Raw genomic sequence first — 12,352 nt, forward strand, 5'->3', positions numbered from 1 at the left:
TTGCAATTTTTTATGAGGGAGAGGCATGAGCTAACATACTTTCTCTACTTGGATCATATGCACTTATGATTGGACCCCTAGCAAGCATCCGCAACTACTGAAGATCATTAAGGTCGTGAAACCCAACCATAGCATTAAGTATCAAGTCCTCTTTACTCCCATACGCAACAACCCACCTACTCGGGTTTAAGCTTCTGTCACTCTCGCAACCCACCATAAGCGAATCATGAATGTATTACAACACCCTACAGTGGGCCCCCCTCACGTTTGCGCGAGATAGAGGGAACCGTAGGACATCACCATAAATGAAATACACAATCATACCAACCAAGATCACAATTAACCCACATGACAAAACGGATCTACTCAAACATCATAGGATAACCATAGATCATTGTGAAATAATATATGGAGTTGTGCACCATGTTTAAGTAGAGATTATAGCGGGGAGAAGAGGTGTTACACCACTGCATAGAGGGGGAGAAAGTTGGTGTTGACGGTAGCAAGTTTGTTGATGTAGATCGCCGTCCTTGCCCCGGCGGCACTCCGGTGCCACCGGAAGCGAGGGGGAGAGAGCCCCCTCCTTCTTCTTCTTCCTTGGCCTCCCTCCTAGATGGGAGGAGAGTTACCCCTCTGGTCCTTAGTCTCCATGGCGGCGGAGGGGCGGGAGCCCCTCCGAGATTGGATCTCCCTCTCTGTTCCCTTCTGTTTCGCGTTCCCCTGATTTGGCCGAAAACCGTTTCTTATATTTTGGGAGATCCGTAACTCCGATTGCGCTGAGATTTTAACACGATTTTTTCGGATATAAGCCTCCTTGCGCCTGAAGTAGAGCTCCAACCGACGTTCGAGGAGGGCACAACCCACCACCACGCGCCAGGGGCCTGTGGCGCGCCCTGGTGTCTTGTGGGCTGTGTGGGCCTCCGTTTGCGGTGATTCCAACTCCCAAAAATCACATATATTCCAAAATAATTCTCAGTAAAATTTTATTGCATTTGGACTTCGTTTGATATGGATACTCTGTGATACAAAAAACATGCAGAAAACAGGAAATGGCACTAGGCACTGGATCAATAGGTTAGTCCAATAAATCATATAAAAAGTTGCCAAAAATATGTGAAAGTTGTATAATATTGGCATGAAACAATAAAAAATTATAGATATGTTGGAGACGTATCAGCATCCCCAAGCTTAACAGCTACTCGTCCTCGAGTAGGTAAGTGATAAAAACAGAATTTTTGATGTGGAATGCTGCCTAACATGTCATATCATATTCTTTTATTTATAGCATGGACATTCGGACTTTTATATTGTTCAAAGCAATAGTCTAGTTTTGACATGATAATTTAAATACTCAAGCATATCAACAAGCAACCATGTCTTTCAAAATATCAATGCTAAAATAAGCCATCCCTAGCCCATCATGCTCAATCATTGATCCATTCATGAAACACACTCGTGATGACCCACAAGTATAGGGGATCAATTGTAGCTCTTTTCGATAAGTAAGAGTGTCGAACCCAACGAGGAGCAGAAGGAAATGACAAGTAGTTTTCAGTAAGGTAGTGTTTGCAAGTGCTGAAATTGTAAGTAGCGAGTAGTTTGGTAGCAAGGTAATTTGTAACGAGCAACTAACGATAATTGTAGCAAGTATGCAGCAAGGTAGCCCAATCCTTTTGAGGCAAAGGACAGGCCAAAACGGTCTCTTATGATAAGCAAAGCGTTCTTGAGGGTACACGGGAATTTCATCTAGTCACTTTCATCATGTTGGTTTGATTTGTGTTCGCTACTTTGATAATTTGATATGTGGGTGGACCGGTGCTTAGGTGCTGTTCTTACCGGAACAAACCTCCTACTTATGATTAACCCTCCCACAAGCATCCGCAACTACGAGAAAAGTATTAAGAATAAATTCTAACCATAGCATTAAACTCTAGGATCCATTCGGTCCCTTATGGAATAGTGCATAAACTAGGGTTTAAGTTTCTGTCACTCTCGCAACCCACCATCTATTTACTACTCCACAATGCATTCCCTTAGGCCAAAATATGGTGAAGTGTCATGTAGTCGACGTTCACATGACACCACTAAGGGAATCACAACATACATACCATCAAAATATCAAACGCATATCAAATTCACATGATTACTTGCAACATGATTTATCCCGTGACCTCAAGAACGAAAGTAACTACTCACAAACAATCAACATGCTCATGATTAGAGGGGTATTAATATGCATAATGGATCTGAACATATAATCTTCCACCAAATAAACCATATAGTAATCAACTACAAGATGTAATCAACACTACTAGTCACCCCCTAGCAACAATCTATAGTTCCGGTAACAAGATTGAATACAAGAGATGAACTAGGGTTTGAGATGAGATGGTGCTGGTGAAGATGTTGATGGAGATTTCCCTACCCAAGATGGGACAGTTGTTGGTGATGGTGATGACGATGATTTCCCCCTCCGGGAGGGAAGTTCCCCCGGCAGAATCGCTCCGCCATAGGGCAAAAGTGTCCTGCCCAAGTTCCGCCTCGAGACGGCAGAGCTCCATCCCGAAAGTCTTCTTCTTATTTTTTTCTAGGTCAAAATGACTTATATACCAGAAGATGGGCACCGGAGGTGGGCCGAGGAGGCCACAACCCACCAGGGCGCGCTAGGGGGGCCTGGTGTGCCTAGGTGGGTTGTGCCCACCTGGTGGCCCCCCTCTGGTGTTTATTGGCTCCAGTATTTCTTAAATATTCCACAAAAAATCCTCGTAGAGTTTCAGCTCATTTGGAGTTGTGCAGAATAGGTGGCCTGACGTAGCTTTTTCAGGTCCAGATTTCCAGCTGCCGGAATTCTCCCTCTTGGTGTGTACCTTGCAAATTATGAGAGAAAAGGCATTAGAATTACTCCAAAAAGCATTATTATGGATAAAAATTTTATAAATAACAGTAAGAAAACATGATGCAAAATGGAACTATCAACTCCCCACAAGCTTAGACCTCGCTTGTCCTCAAGCGAAAACCAAAATCGAAAAACATGTCCACATGCTTTGAGAGAGAGGGGTCGATAAAAACAAAATACGGACATAGAAGCATCATGTTGATTATTATAACAGCAAGAAATTTAAACATAAGAATTTTATCATACACTTCCCATGAATAGGTAACAGTTCATCACACAATCGAAGTATAAAGCAAAAACTCTATTAGAAACCAACAAATTATGTTCTCAGTCAAATTTGCAACTACAATTCATCAACTTTTCAAGAAGGGTCACGTGTCGGAGCCTTTAGGCAAGTCCACACATACTCAACGATCATATAGTCTTCTATGATTGCTAACACTCACCTCATACCCATGGGCAAAACGTTTCAACTGGACACATAGAAAGATAGGGGCTTATAGTTTCGCCTCCCAACATACTCACCTCAAGGGTGATGTCGACAATAATAACTCATGCTATCTATATTCAACTGGACATATGTGCTTAGATCTTTCCTCATCACGTGATGCTTGCCAAAAGAGAAAATAAAAAATAAATAGAAGGAAAACTTTGACTCTTTGCATAAAAGTAAATACATAAAAGTAAAAGAGAGGCCCTTTGCAGAGGGAAGCAGAGGTTGCCATGCGCTTATTTGTTTGCATGCTCAATCCCTTAGTGCAAGAGAACGTCACGTTGTATTGCCCCTTAAGATGACAACCTTTATTATGCAGTCTATCGCTTTTATTCTTTGTCATCTAAGTTCGTACAACGCACAATTTTCTCTTACACTAAATGATCTCACATATTTAGAAGCAATTTTTATTGCCTTTTTGCACCGATGACAAGTTACTTGAGGGATCTAGTTCAATCCCTAGGTAGGTATGGTGGACACTTGAAAAAGATTTGGGTTTAAGGGTTTTTGGATGCACAAGTAGTATCTCTACTTAGTGCGGAATTTTTGGCTAGCAAAGATAGGGGCAAGCACCACATGTTAAAGGATCTATGACAATATGACTTCTATGTGAATATAAACATACATAAACCATTACGTTGTCTTCCTTGTCCAACGTCAAAAATTTTGGCACAAATATTTTGATGAGGGCTCACAATCACAAAAGATTTCTAGGATATTATATTTATATGTGAATCTTCCCTTCCCTTATTAATTCTTTCATGAGCTACATCACTGACCAATGCTATGTTTGTTAATCTCTAATAAAATTTTCTTACTTATACTTTTCATTATGTGGTGCTATCACTTACCATAGGATTAGTATATGATCTTATTGATTTATTTCCTTTCTTTTGTTTGCTTTCTTTCTCTTTTTCTTTTCTTTATTTGCAACATGAAAGTAAAGAAAGTAAAAAAAACTCGAACTAACTTTATTATATAACTTGCACACGATAACAATGATAGATCACTAAGCAACTCTCAAAGAAGAAAAGATCGAACTAAACTTTATTCATCTAAGCAAAAGATTGAACTAAGATAAGTAAAAGCAAAAAGATAGTGGGATGATATGATACCGGGGCACCTCTCCCAAGCTTGGCGGAAGCCAAGGGGAGTGCCCATACCCGATACTCAATTCTCCTTTGGTGGTGAAGAAGGTGATGGTGGTGATTAAGAAGAGATCTTGTCCTTGGAGGAACCTGAAGAGGCCAGGGTAGATGGGATCTGACAGAAAACATCAAGAAAAGAGAACAGAGGATTTTCTGCGATACGGTGGTTAACAGGTTCGGGAAGTACATATAGTTTTTTATCATGGAGGACAAGTAAACGGAAGAAAAACGGAGCACGGAAGGGGTCCCTGGTGGGCACAACCCACCTGGGTTCTGAATTATTCCAAAACTGACATTTTTTTTTTGTAGATTTTTCGGAGTCTGTTTACTTGTCCAATATCATCCTTATTTTGACTATTCTGTAGTGTTCCGGAAGGACTCTTTTATGTGTTCTTCCGGTGTCAAAGTCTGGACAATATAGCTTTCAACATTAATAGGGCTACCCGAGATATAATGTTTATTCATTGCCCGTTGACAACCTTCAGGTTAGTGCCTTTGAAATTTTTTATTTTGATGGCTCCAGACCGGTAAACTTCCTCGATGACATAGGGGCCTTCCCATTTTGAGAGGAGTTTGCCTGCAAAGAATCTAAAACGAGAGTTGTACAAAAGAACATACTCTCCGACTTTAAACTCACGTTTTTGAATTGTTTTGTCATGCCACCTTTTAACTTTTTCTTTGAATAACTTTGCATTTTTATAAGCTTGGGTTCTCCATTCATCTAATGAGCTTATATCAAATAGCCTCTTTTCACCAGCAAGTTTCAAGTTATAGTTAAGTTCTTTAACTGCCCAGTATGCTTTATGTTCTAACTCAAGAGGTAAATGACAAGCTTTTCCATAAACCATTTTATAAGGAGACATACCCATAGGATTTTTATAAGCTGTTCTATAAGCCCAAAGTGCATCATCTAATTTCTTAGACCAATTCTTCCTGGACCTATTAACAGTCTTTTGTAAAATTAATTTTATTTCTCTATTGCTAAGCTCAACTTGAGCACTAGACTGAGGATGATAAGGTGATGCAATTCTATGGTTAACATCATACTTAGCAAGCATCTTACAAAAAGCACCATGAATAAAGTGTGAACCACCATCAGTCATTAAATATCTAGGGACTCCAAACCTTGGGAAAATAACTTCCTTGAGCATTTTAATAGAGGTGTTGTGATCAGCACTACTAGTTGGAATAGCTTCTACCCATTTAGTAACATAATCAACAACAACCAAAATGTGTGTATACCCATTAGAAGAAGGAAAAGGTCCCATGTAATCAAATCCCGAAACATCAAATGGTTCAACAGCAAGAGAATAGTTCATAGGCATTTCTTGACGCTTACCAATATTACCTATTATTTGGCATTCATCACAAGATGAGACATACTTACGAGCATCCTTGAAGAGAGTAGGCCAATAAAATCCAGATTGCAATACCTTATGAGCAGTTCTATCTCTAGCATGATGCCCTCCATAAGGTTCGGAGTGACATTTCTGTAGGATTTGTCCCTATTCACGCTCAGGTACACAACGTCTAATAATACCATCTACTCCTTCTTTATAAGATGTGGGTCATCCCAAAAGTAATGTCTTAAATCATAGAAGAATTTTTTCTTTTGTTGGTAAGTAAAGCTAGGTGGTAAATATTTAGCAACAATGTAATTAGCATAGTCAGCATACCAAGGAGTACTATTAGAAACATTTATTGCAGCTAACTGCTCATCAGGAAAACTATCATCAATAGGTAGTGGGTCATCAAGCACATTTTCAAGCCTAGACAAATTATCAGCTACGGGGTTCTCAGCTCCTTTTCTATTATTGATATGTAAATCAAATTCTTGTAACAAGAGAACCCAACGAATAAGTCTAGGTTTAGCATCTTTCTTCTCCATAAGATATTTAATAGCAGCATGGTCTGTGTGAACAGTTACTTTAGAATCAACAATATAAGGTCTAAACTTATCACAAGCAATCACAACTGCTAATAATTCTTTTTCAGTTGTAGAATAATTTCTTTGAGCACTGTCTAGAGTTTTACTAGCATAATGAATAACATTCAATTTCTTATCAACTCTTTGTCCTAGAACAGAACCAACAACATAATCACTAGCATCACACATAATTTCAAAAGGCAAGTTCCAATCAGGTGGTTGAACAATAGGTACAGAGATTAAAGCTTTCTTGAGTGTTTCAAAGGCTTCAAGACAATCATCATCAAAAACAAAAGGAATATCCTTTTGCAAAAGATTAGTAAGAGGCTTAGAAATTTTAGAAACGTCCTTGATAAACCTCCTATAGAAACCAGCATGACCTAGGAAACTACGAATACCTTTTATGTCCTTAGGACATGGCATTTTCTCAATTGCATCAACCTTAGCTTAGTCCACTTCAATACCTCTTTCAGAAATTTTATGACCCAAGACAATGCCTTCATTAACCATAAAGTGGCACTTCTCCCAATTCAAGACAAGATTTGTTTGTTCACATCTCTGCAAAACTCGATCAAGATTGCTTAAACAATCATCAAAAGACTTCCCATAGACAGAGAAATCATCCATGAAAACCTCAACAATCTTTTCAAAAAATCAGAGAATATAGCCATCGTGCATCTTTGAAAGGTAGCATGTGCATTACATAAACCAAAAGGCATACGTCTATAAGCATAGGTTCCAAAAGGACAAGTAAAAGTGGTCTTTTCTTGATCAGGTTGAGAAATAGGTATTTGTGAAAAGCCAGAATATCCATCAAGGAAACAAAAGTGTGTGTGCTTAGATAATCTTTCAAGCATTTGATCAATAAAAGGAAAAGGGTAATGATCTTTTCTAGTTGCTTTGTTTAATTTTCTAAAATCAATTACCATTCTATAGCCTGTAACAATTCTTTGTGGAATAAGTTCATTCTTATGATTAGGAACAACAGTAATGCCTCCTTTCTTAGGGACACAATGAAAAGGACTTACCCATCTACTATCAGCTACGAGATAGATTATACCTGCTTCCAGAAGTTTTAGTATTTCCGTTCTTACCACTTCTTTCATCTTCGGATTTAACCGACATTGGTGATCGACAACGGGTTTAGCACCAGGTTCCATATTAATTTTGTGCTGACATAGAGTGGGACTAATGCCCTTTAAATCATCAAGAGTATATCCAATAGCAGCTCGGTGCTTCCTTAGAACTTTCAATAATCTTTCTTCTTCATGTTCTGAAATATTAGCACTAATAATAACAGGATATATCTTCTTTTCATCAAGATAAGCATATTTCAAAGTGTCTGGCAATTGCTTTAATTCAAACACAGGATCACCTTTAGGTGGAGGAGGACCTCCGAGAGTTTCAATAGGAAAATTATGTTTAAGCAGAGGACATTGTTCAAAGAAAATATTATCTATTTCATTTCTTTCGTGCATATGTAAATCATTCTCATGGTCTAGCAAGTATTGTTCTAAAGGATCAGTAGGTGGCACAGCAATAGAAGCAAGACCAATTAATTCATCCTTACTAGGCAATTCTTTTTCATGAAGATTTCTACTAAACTTGGAAAAATTAAACTCATGAGACTCATCACCAAAGCTAACACCAACAATTTGTTTCTTGCAATCTATGTTAGCATTAACTTTTTTCAAGAAAGGTCTACCAAAGATAATGGGACATAAGTCATCTTGTGGGGAACCAAGAACAAGAAAATCAGTAGGGTATTTTATTTTCCCACACAAGACTTCAACATCTCTAACAATCCCACAAGGTGATATGGTGTCTCTATTTGCAAGTTTAATAGTAACATCTATGTCTTCTAACTCTGTAGGTGCTATGTCTTTCCTAATTTCTGATACAAAGTGTAAGGAATAGTACTCACACTAGCACCCATGTCACATAAACCATGATAACAGTGATCTCCTATTTTAACTGAAATGATAGGAAAGCCAACAATTGGTCTATTTTTATCCCTTTTTCGGGTTTAGCAATTCTAGCAGCTTCTGCACAGAAGTAAATAACATGCCCGTCTATGTCTTCTTCTAAGAGATCTTTAACCATAGCAACATTAGGTTCTACTTTAATTTGTTCATCTGGTTTAGGTGTTCTAACAAAGCTTTTGTTAACCAGAGTTGAAACTTTAGCATGTTCCTTTATCCTAACTGGAAAAGGGGGTTTCTCAATATAAGCAGTAGGAACAACTGGATCAACATTATAGAGTATAGTTTCTTCTTTAACTGGTACCGGTTCTTTAATTTAATCTTTAATAGGTGGGTGATATTTATGCCAATTCTCTTTAGGGAGTTCAACATGAGTAGCAAATGATTCACAAAAGGAGGCTACTATCTCAGAGTCAAGTCCATATTTAGTGCTAAACTTTTGAAAAGCATCAGTATCCATAAAAGATTTAACACAATCATACTTAAGCTTTATACCTGACTCTTTACCTTCGTCGAGTTTCCAATCTTCAGAGTTGCGTTTAATTCTTTCCAAAAGATCCCACCGGAATTCAATAGTTTTCTTCATAAAAGAACCAGCACAAGAAGTATCCAGCATGGTTTGATCATTACGAGAAAGCCGAGCATAAAAGTTCTGAATAATAATTTCTCTTGAGAGCTCATGATTGGGGCATGAATATAACATTGACTTAAGCCTCCCCGAAGCTAGAGCGATACTTTCTCCTTCACGAGGCCAAAATTATATATATATTTCCGATCATGATGAACTAGATGCATAGGATAAATTTTTTGGTGGAACTCCAATTTCAAACGATTCCAATTCCATGGTCCAATATCATCGCATAGCCTATACCATGCCAATGCTTTTCCCTTCAAAGATAAAGGGAAAACCTTTTTCATCACCTCATCTTCGGGTAAACCTGCAAGCTTGAACAATCCACAAATTTGTTCTACATATATCAAGTGCATATCAGGATGTTCTGTTCCATCTCCTGCATAAGGATTAGCTAGCAGTTGTTCTATCATACCCAAAGGAATTTCATATTAAATATTTTCAGTAGGTGCAGTAGGTTGAGGGGTAGCTAATTGTGGTTCCGTACAAGGTGAATATACCCCGAACAAATCCTTCAAAGGATCGTTTTCCATAGTAACAAGTGACAATAAATTTCAGCACACTATATAAATGTTTCCTTACCGAATTCCACTTACCAAAGGCGCTTCACTCCCCGGCAACGGCGCCAGAAAATAGCCTTGATGACCCAAAAGTATAGGGGATCAATTGTAGCTCTTTTATATATGTAAGAGTGTCGAACCCAACGAGGAGCAGAAGGAAATGACAAGTAGTTTTCAGTAAGGTAGTGTCTGCAAGTGCTGAAATTGTAAGTAGCGAGTAGTTTGATAGCAAGGTAATTTGTAATGAGCAACTAACGATAATTGTAAAAAGTATGCAGCAAGGTAGCCCAATCCTTTTGAGGCAAAGGACAGGCCAAAACGGTCTCTTAAGATAAGCAAAGCGTTCTTGAGGGTACACGGGAATTTCATCTAGTCACTTTCATCATGTTGGTTTGATTTGTGTTCGCTACTTTGATAATTTGATATGTGGGTGGACCGGTGCTTAGGTGCTGTTGTTACTTGAACAAACCTCCTACTTATGATTAACCCTCACGCAAGCATCCACAACTACGATAAAAGTATTAAGAATAAATTCTAACCATAGCATTAAACTCTAGGATCCAATCGGTCCCTTACGGAATAGTGCGTAAACTGGGGTTTAAGTTTCTGTCACTCTCGCAACCCACCATCTATTTACTACTCCACAATGCATTCCCTTAGGCCCAAATATGGTGAAGTTTCATGTAGTCGACGTTCACATGACACCACTAAGGGGGATCACAACATACATACCATCAAAATATCGAACACATATCAAATTCACATGATTACTTGCAACATGATTTATCCCGTAACCTCAAGAACGAAAGTAACTACTCACAAACAATCAACATGCTCATGATCAGAGGGGTATTAATATGCATAATGGATCTAAACATATAATCTTCCACCAAATAAACCATATAGTAATCAACTACAAGATGTAATCAACACTACTAGTCACCCCCTAGCAACAATCTATAGTTCCGGTAACAAGATTGAATACAAGAGATGAACTAGGGTTTGAGATGAGATGGTGCTGGTGAAGATGTTGATGGAGATTGCCCTTCCCAAAATTGGAGAGTTGTTGGTGATGGTGATGACCATGATTTCCCCCTTCGGGAGGGAAGTTCCCCCGGGAGAATCGCTCCGCCGGAGGGCAAAAGTGCTCCTGCCCAAGTTCCGCCTCGAGATGACTGCGCTCCGTCCTGATAGTCTTCTTCTTATTTTTTCTAGGTCAAAATGACTTATATACCAGAAGATGGGCACCGGAGGTGGGCCGAGGAGGCCACAACCCACCAGGGCGCCAGGGGGGCCTGGCGCGCCCAGGTGGGTTGTGCCCACCTGGTGGCCCCCCTCTGGTGTTTATTGGCTCCAGTATTTCTTGAATATTCCACAAAATATCCTCGTGGAGTTTCAGCTCATTTGGAGTTGTGCAGAATAAGTGGCCTGATGTAGCTTTTTCAGGTCCAGATTTCCAGCTGCAAATGACAAGTACGATCATTTTGCCTCCTAGTTGGTTGTTTTATAACTGAAGATGGAGACTCAAATTCAAAATAAAAATTGCATAAAGTAAAAGAAAGGCCCTTCGCAAAGGGAAGTAGGGATTTGTAGAGGTGCCAGAGCTCAAAGCAAAAAACTTAGAGCATTTTGGGAGGTGTATCCTTCCCACCAACAAAAACGACTTAGAGTTCCCAACACTTTCCATGCTAGATATATCATAGGCGGTTCCCAAACAAAAAATAATGTTTATTCCTTTTTCCACCATACTTTCACTTTCCATGGCTAGCCGTATCCACGGTTGCCCTCCATACCAACACTTTCCAAGGAATTTATTATTTGATAACATAAAGTAAATTCATTTTTCATTTCGGGACTGGGCGTCCCTAAAACCTTTGCCTTACTCTCGTGCAATGACAAGTGAACAAACACTCATCGTGAGAATAACACATCTAGCATGGAAAATATTAGCCACCCCTCACCATTTCGCGAGCGAAACGAACACACAAAAGAGAAGTTTATTTTGAAAATTAGAGATGGCACATACAAATTTGCTTAGAACGGCAAAATAATACCGCATATAGGTAGATATAGTGGACTCATGTGACAAAACTGGTTTAAAGGATTTTGGATGCACAAGTAGAGATCATACTTAGTGCAAAATGAAGGCTAGCAAAAGATTGGGAAGCGACCAACCATGAAACGAATAATCTCATAAGCAAGCATTAAGCATAATTAACACCGAATAATGCACCACAAGTAGGATATAATTTCATTGCATGACTATTGACTTTCGTACTTGCATAGGGAATCACAAACCTTAACACCAATATTCTTACTAAAGCATAATTACTCATCAACATAAATCACATATCACATCATCATATCTCAAAACTATTACTAAGAATCAAGTTTATTTTGTCCAATGATCTTCATGAATTTTTTTATTATATCCTTCTTGAATATCTATCACTTTGGGGCTAATTTTCATGTGTTGCTTTTCATAAGCTCAAACAAATATAAGTGAAGATCATGAGCATAAATTTTTCCTTTTTCTCAAAGTAATTTAAGTGAATCAAGAGAGAATTTCTTCAAACATACTAAAGCACACCGTGCTCAAAAAGATAGAAGTGAAGCACTAGAGCAAGTCCATAGCTCATAAAAGATTTAAGTGAAGTATAGAGAGCAATACTAACAAGTCATGCCATAATTTTGGCTCTCTCAAATAGGTGTGTC

This window comes from Aegilops tauschii, chromosome 1 (assembly GCF_002575655.3).
Source record: "Aegilops tauschii subsp. strangulata cultivar AL8/78 chromosome 1, Aet v6.0, whole genome shotgun sequence".
Classification (NCBI taxonomy): Eukaryota; Viridiplantae; Streptophyta; class Magnoliopsida; order Poales; family Poaceae; genus Aegilops; species Aegilops tauschii.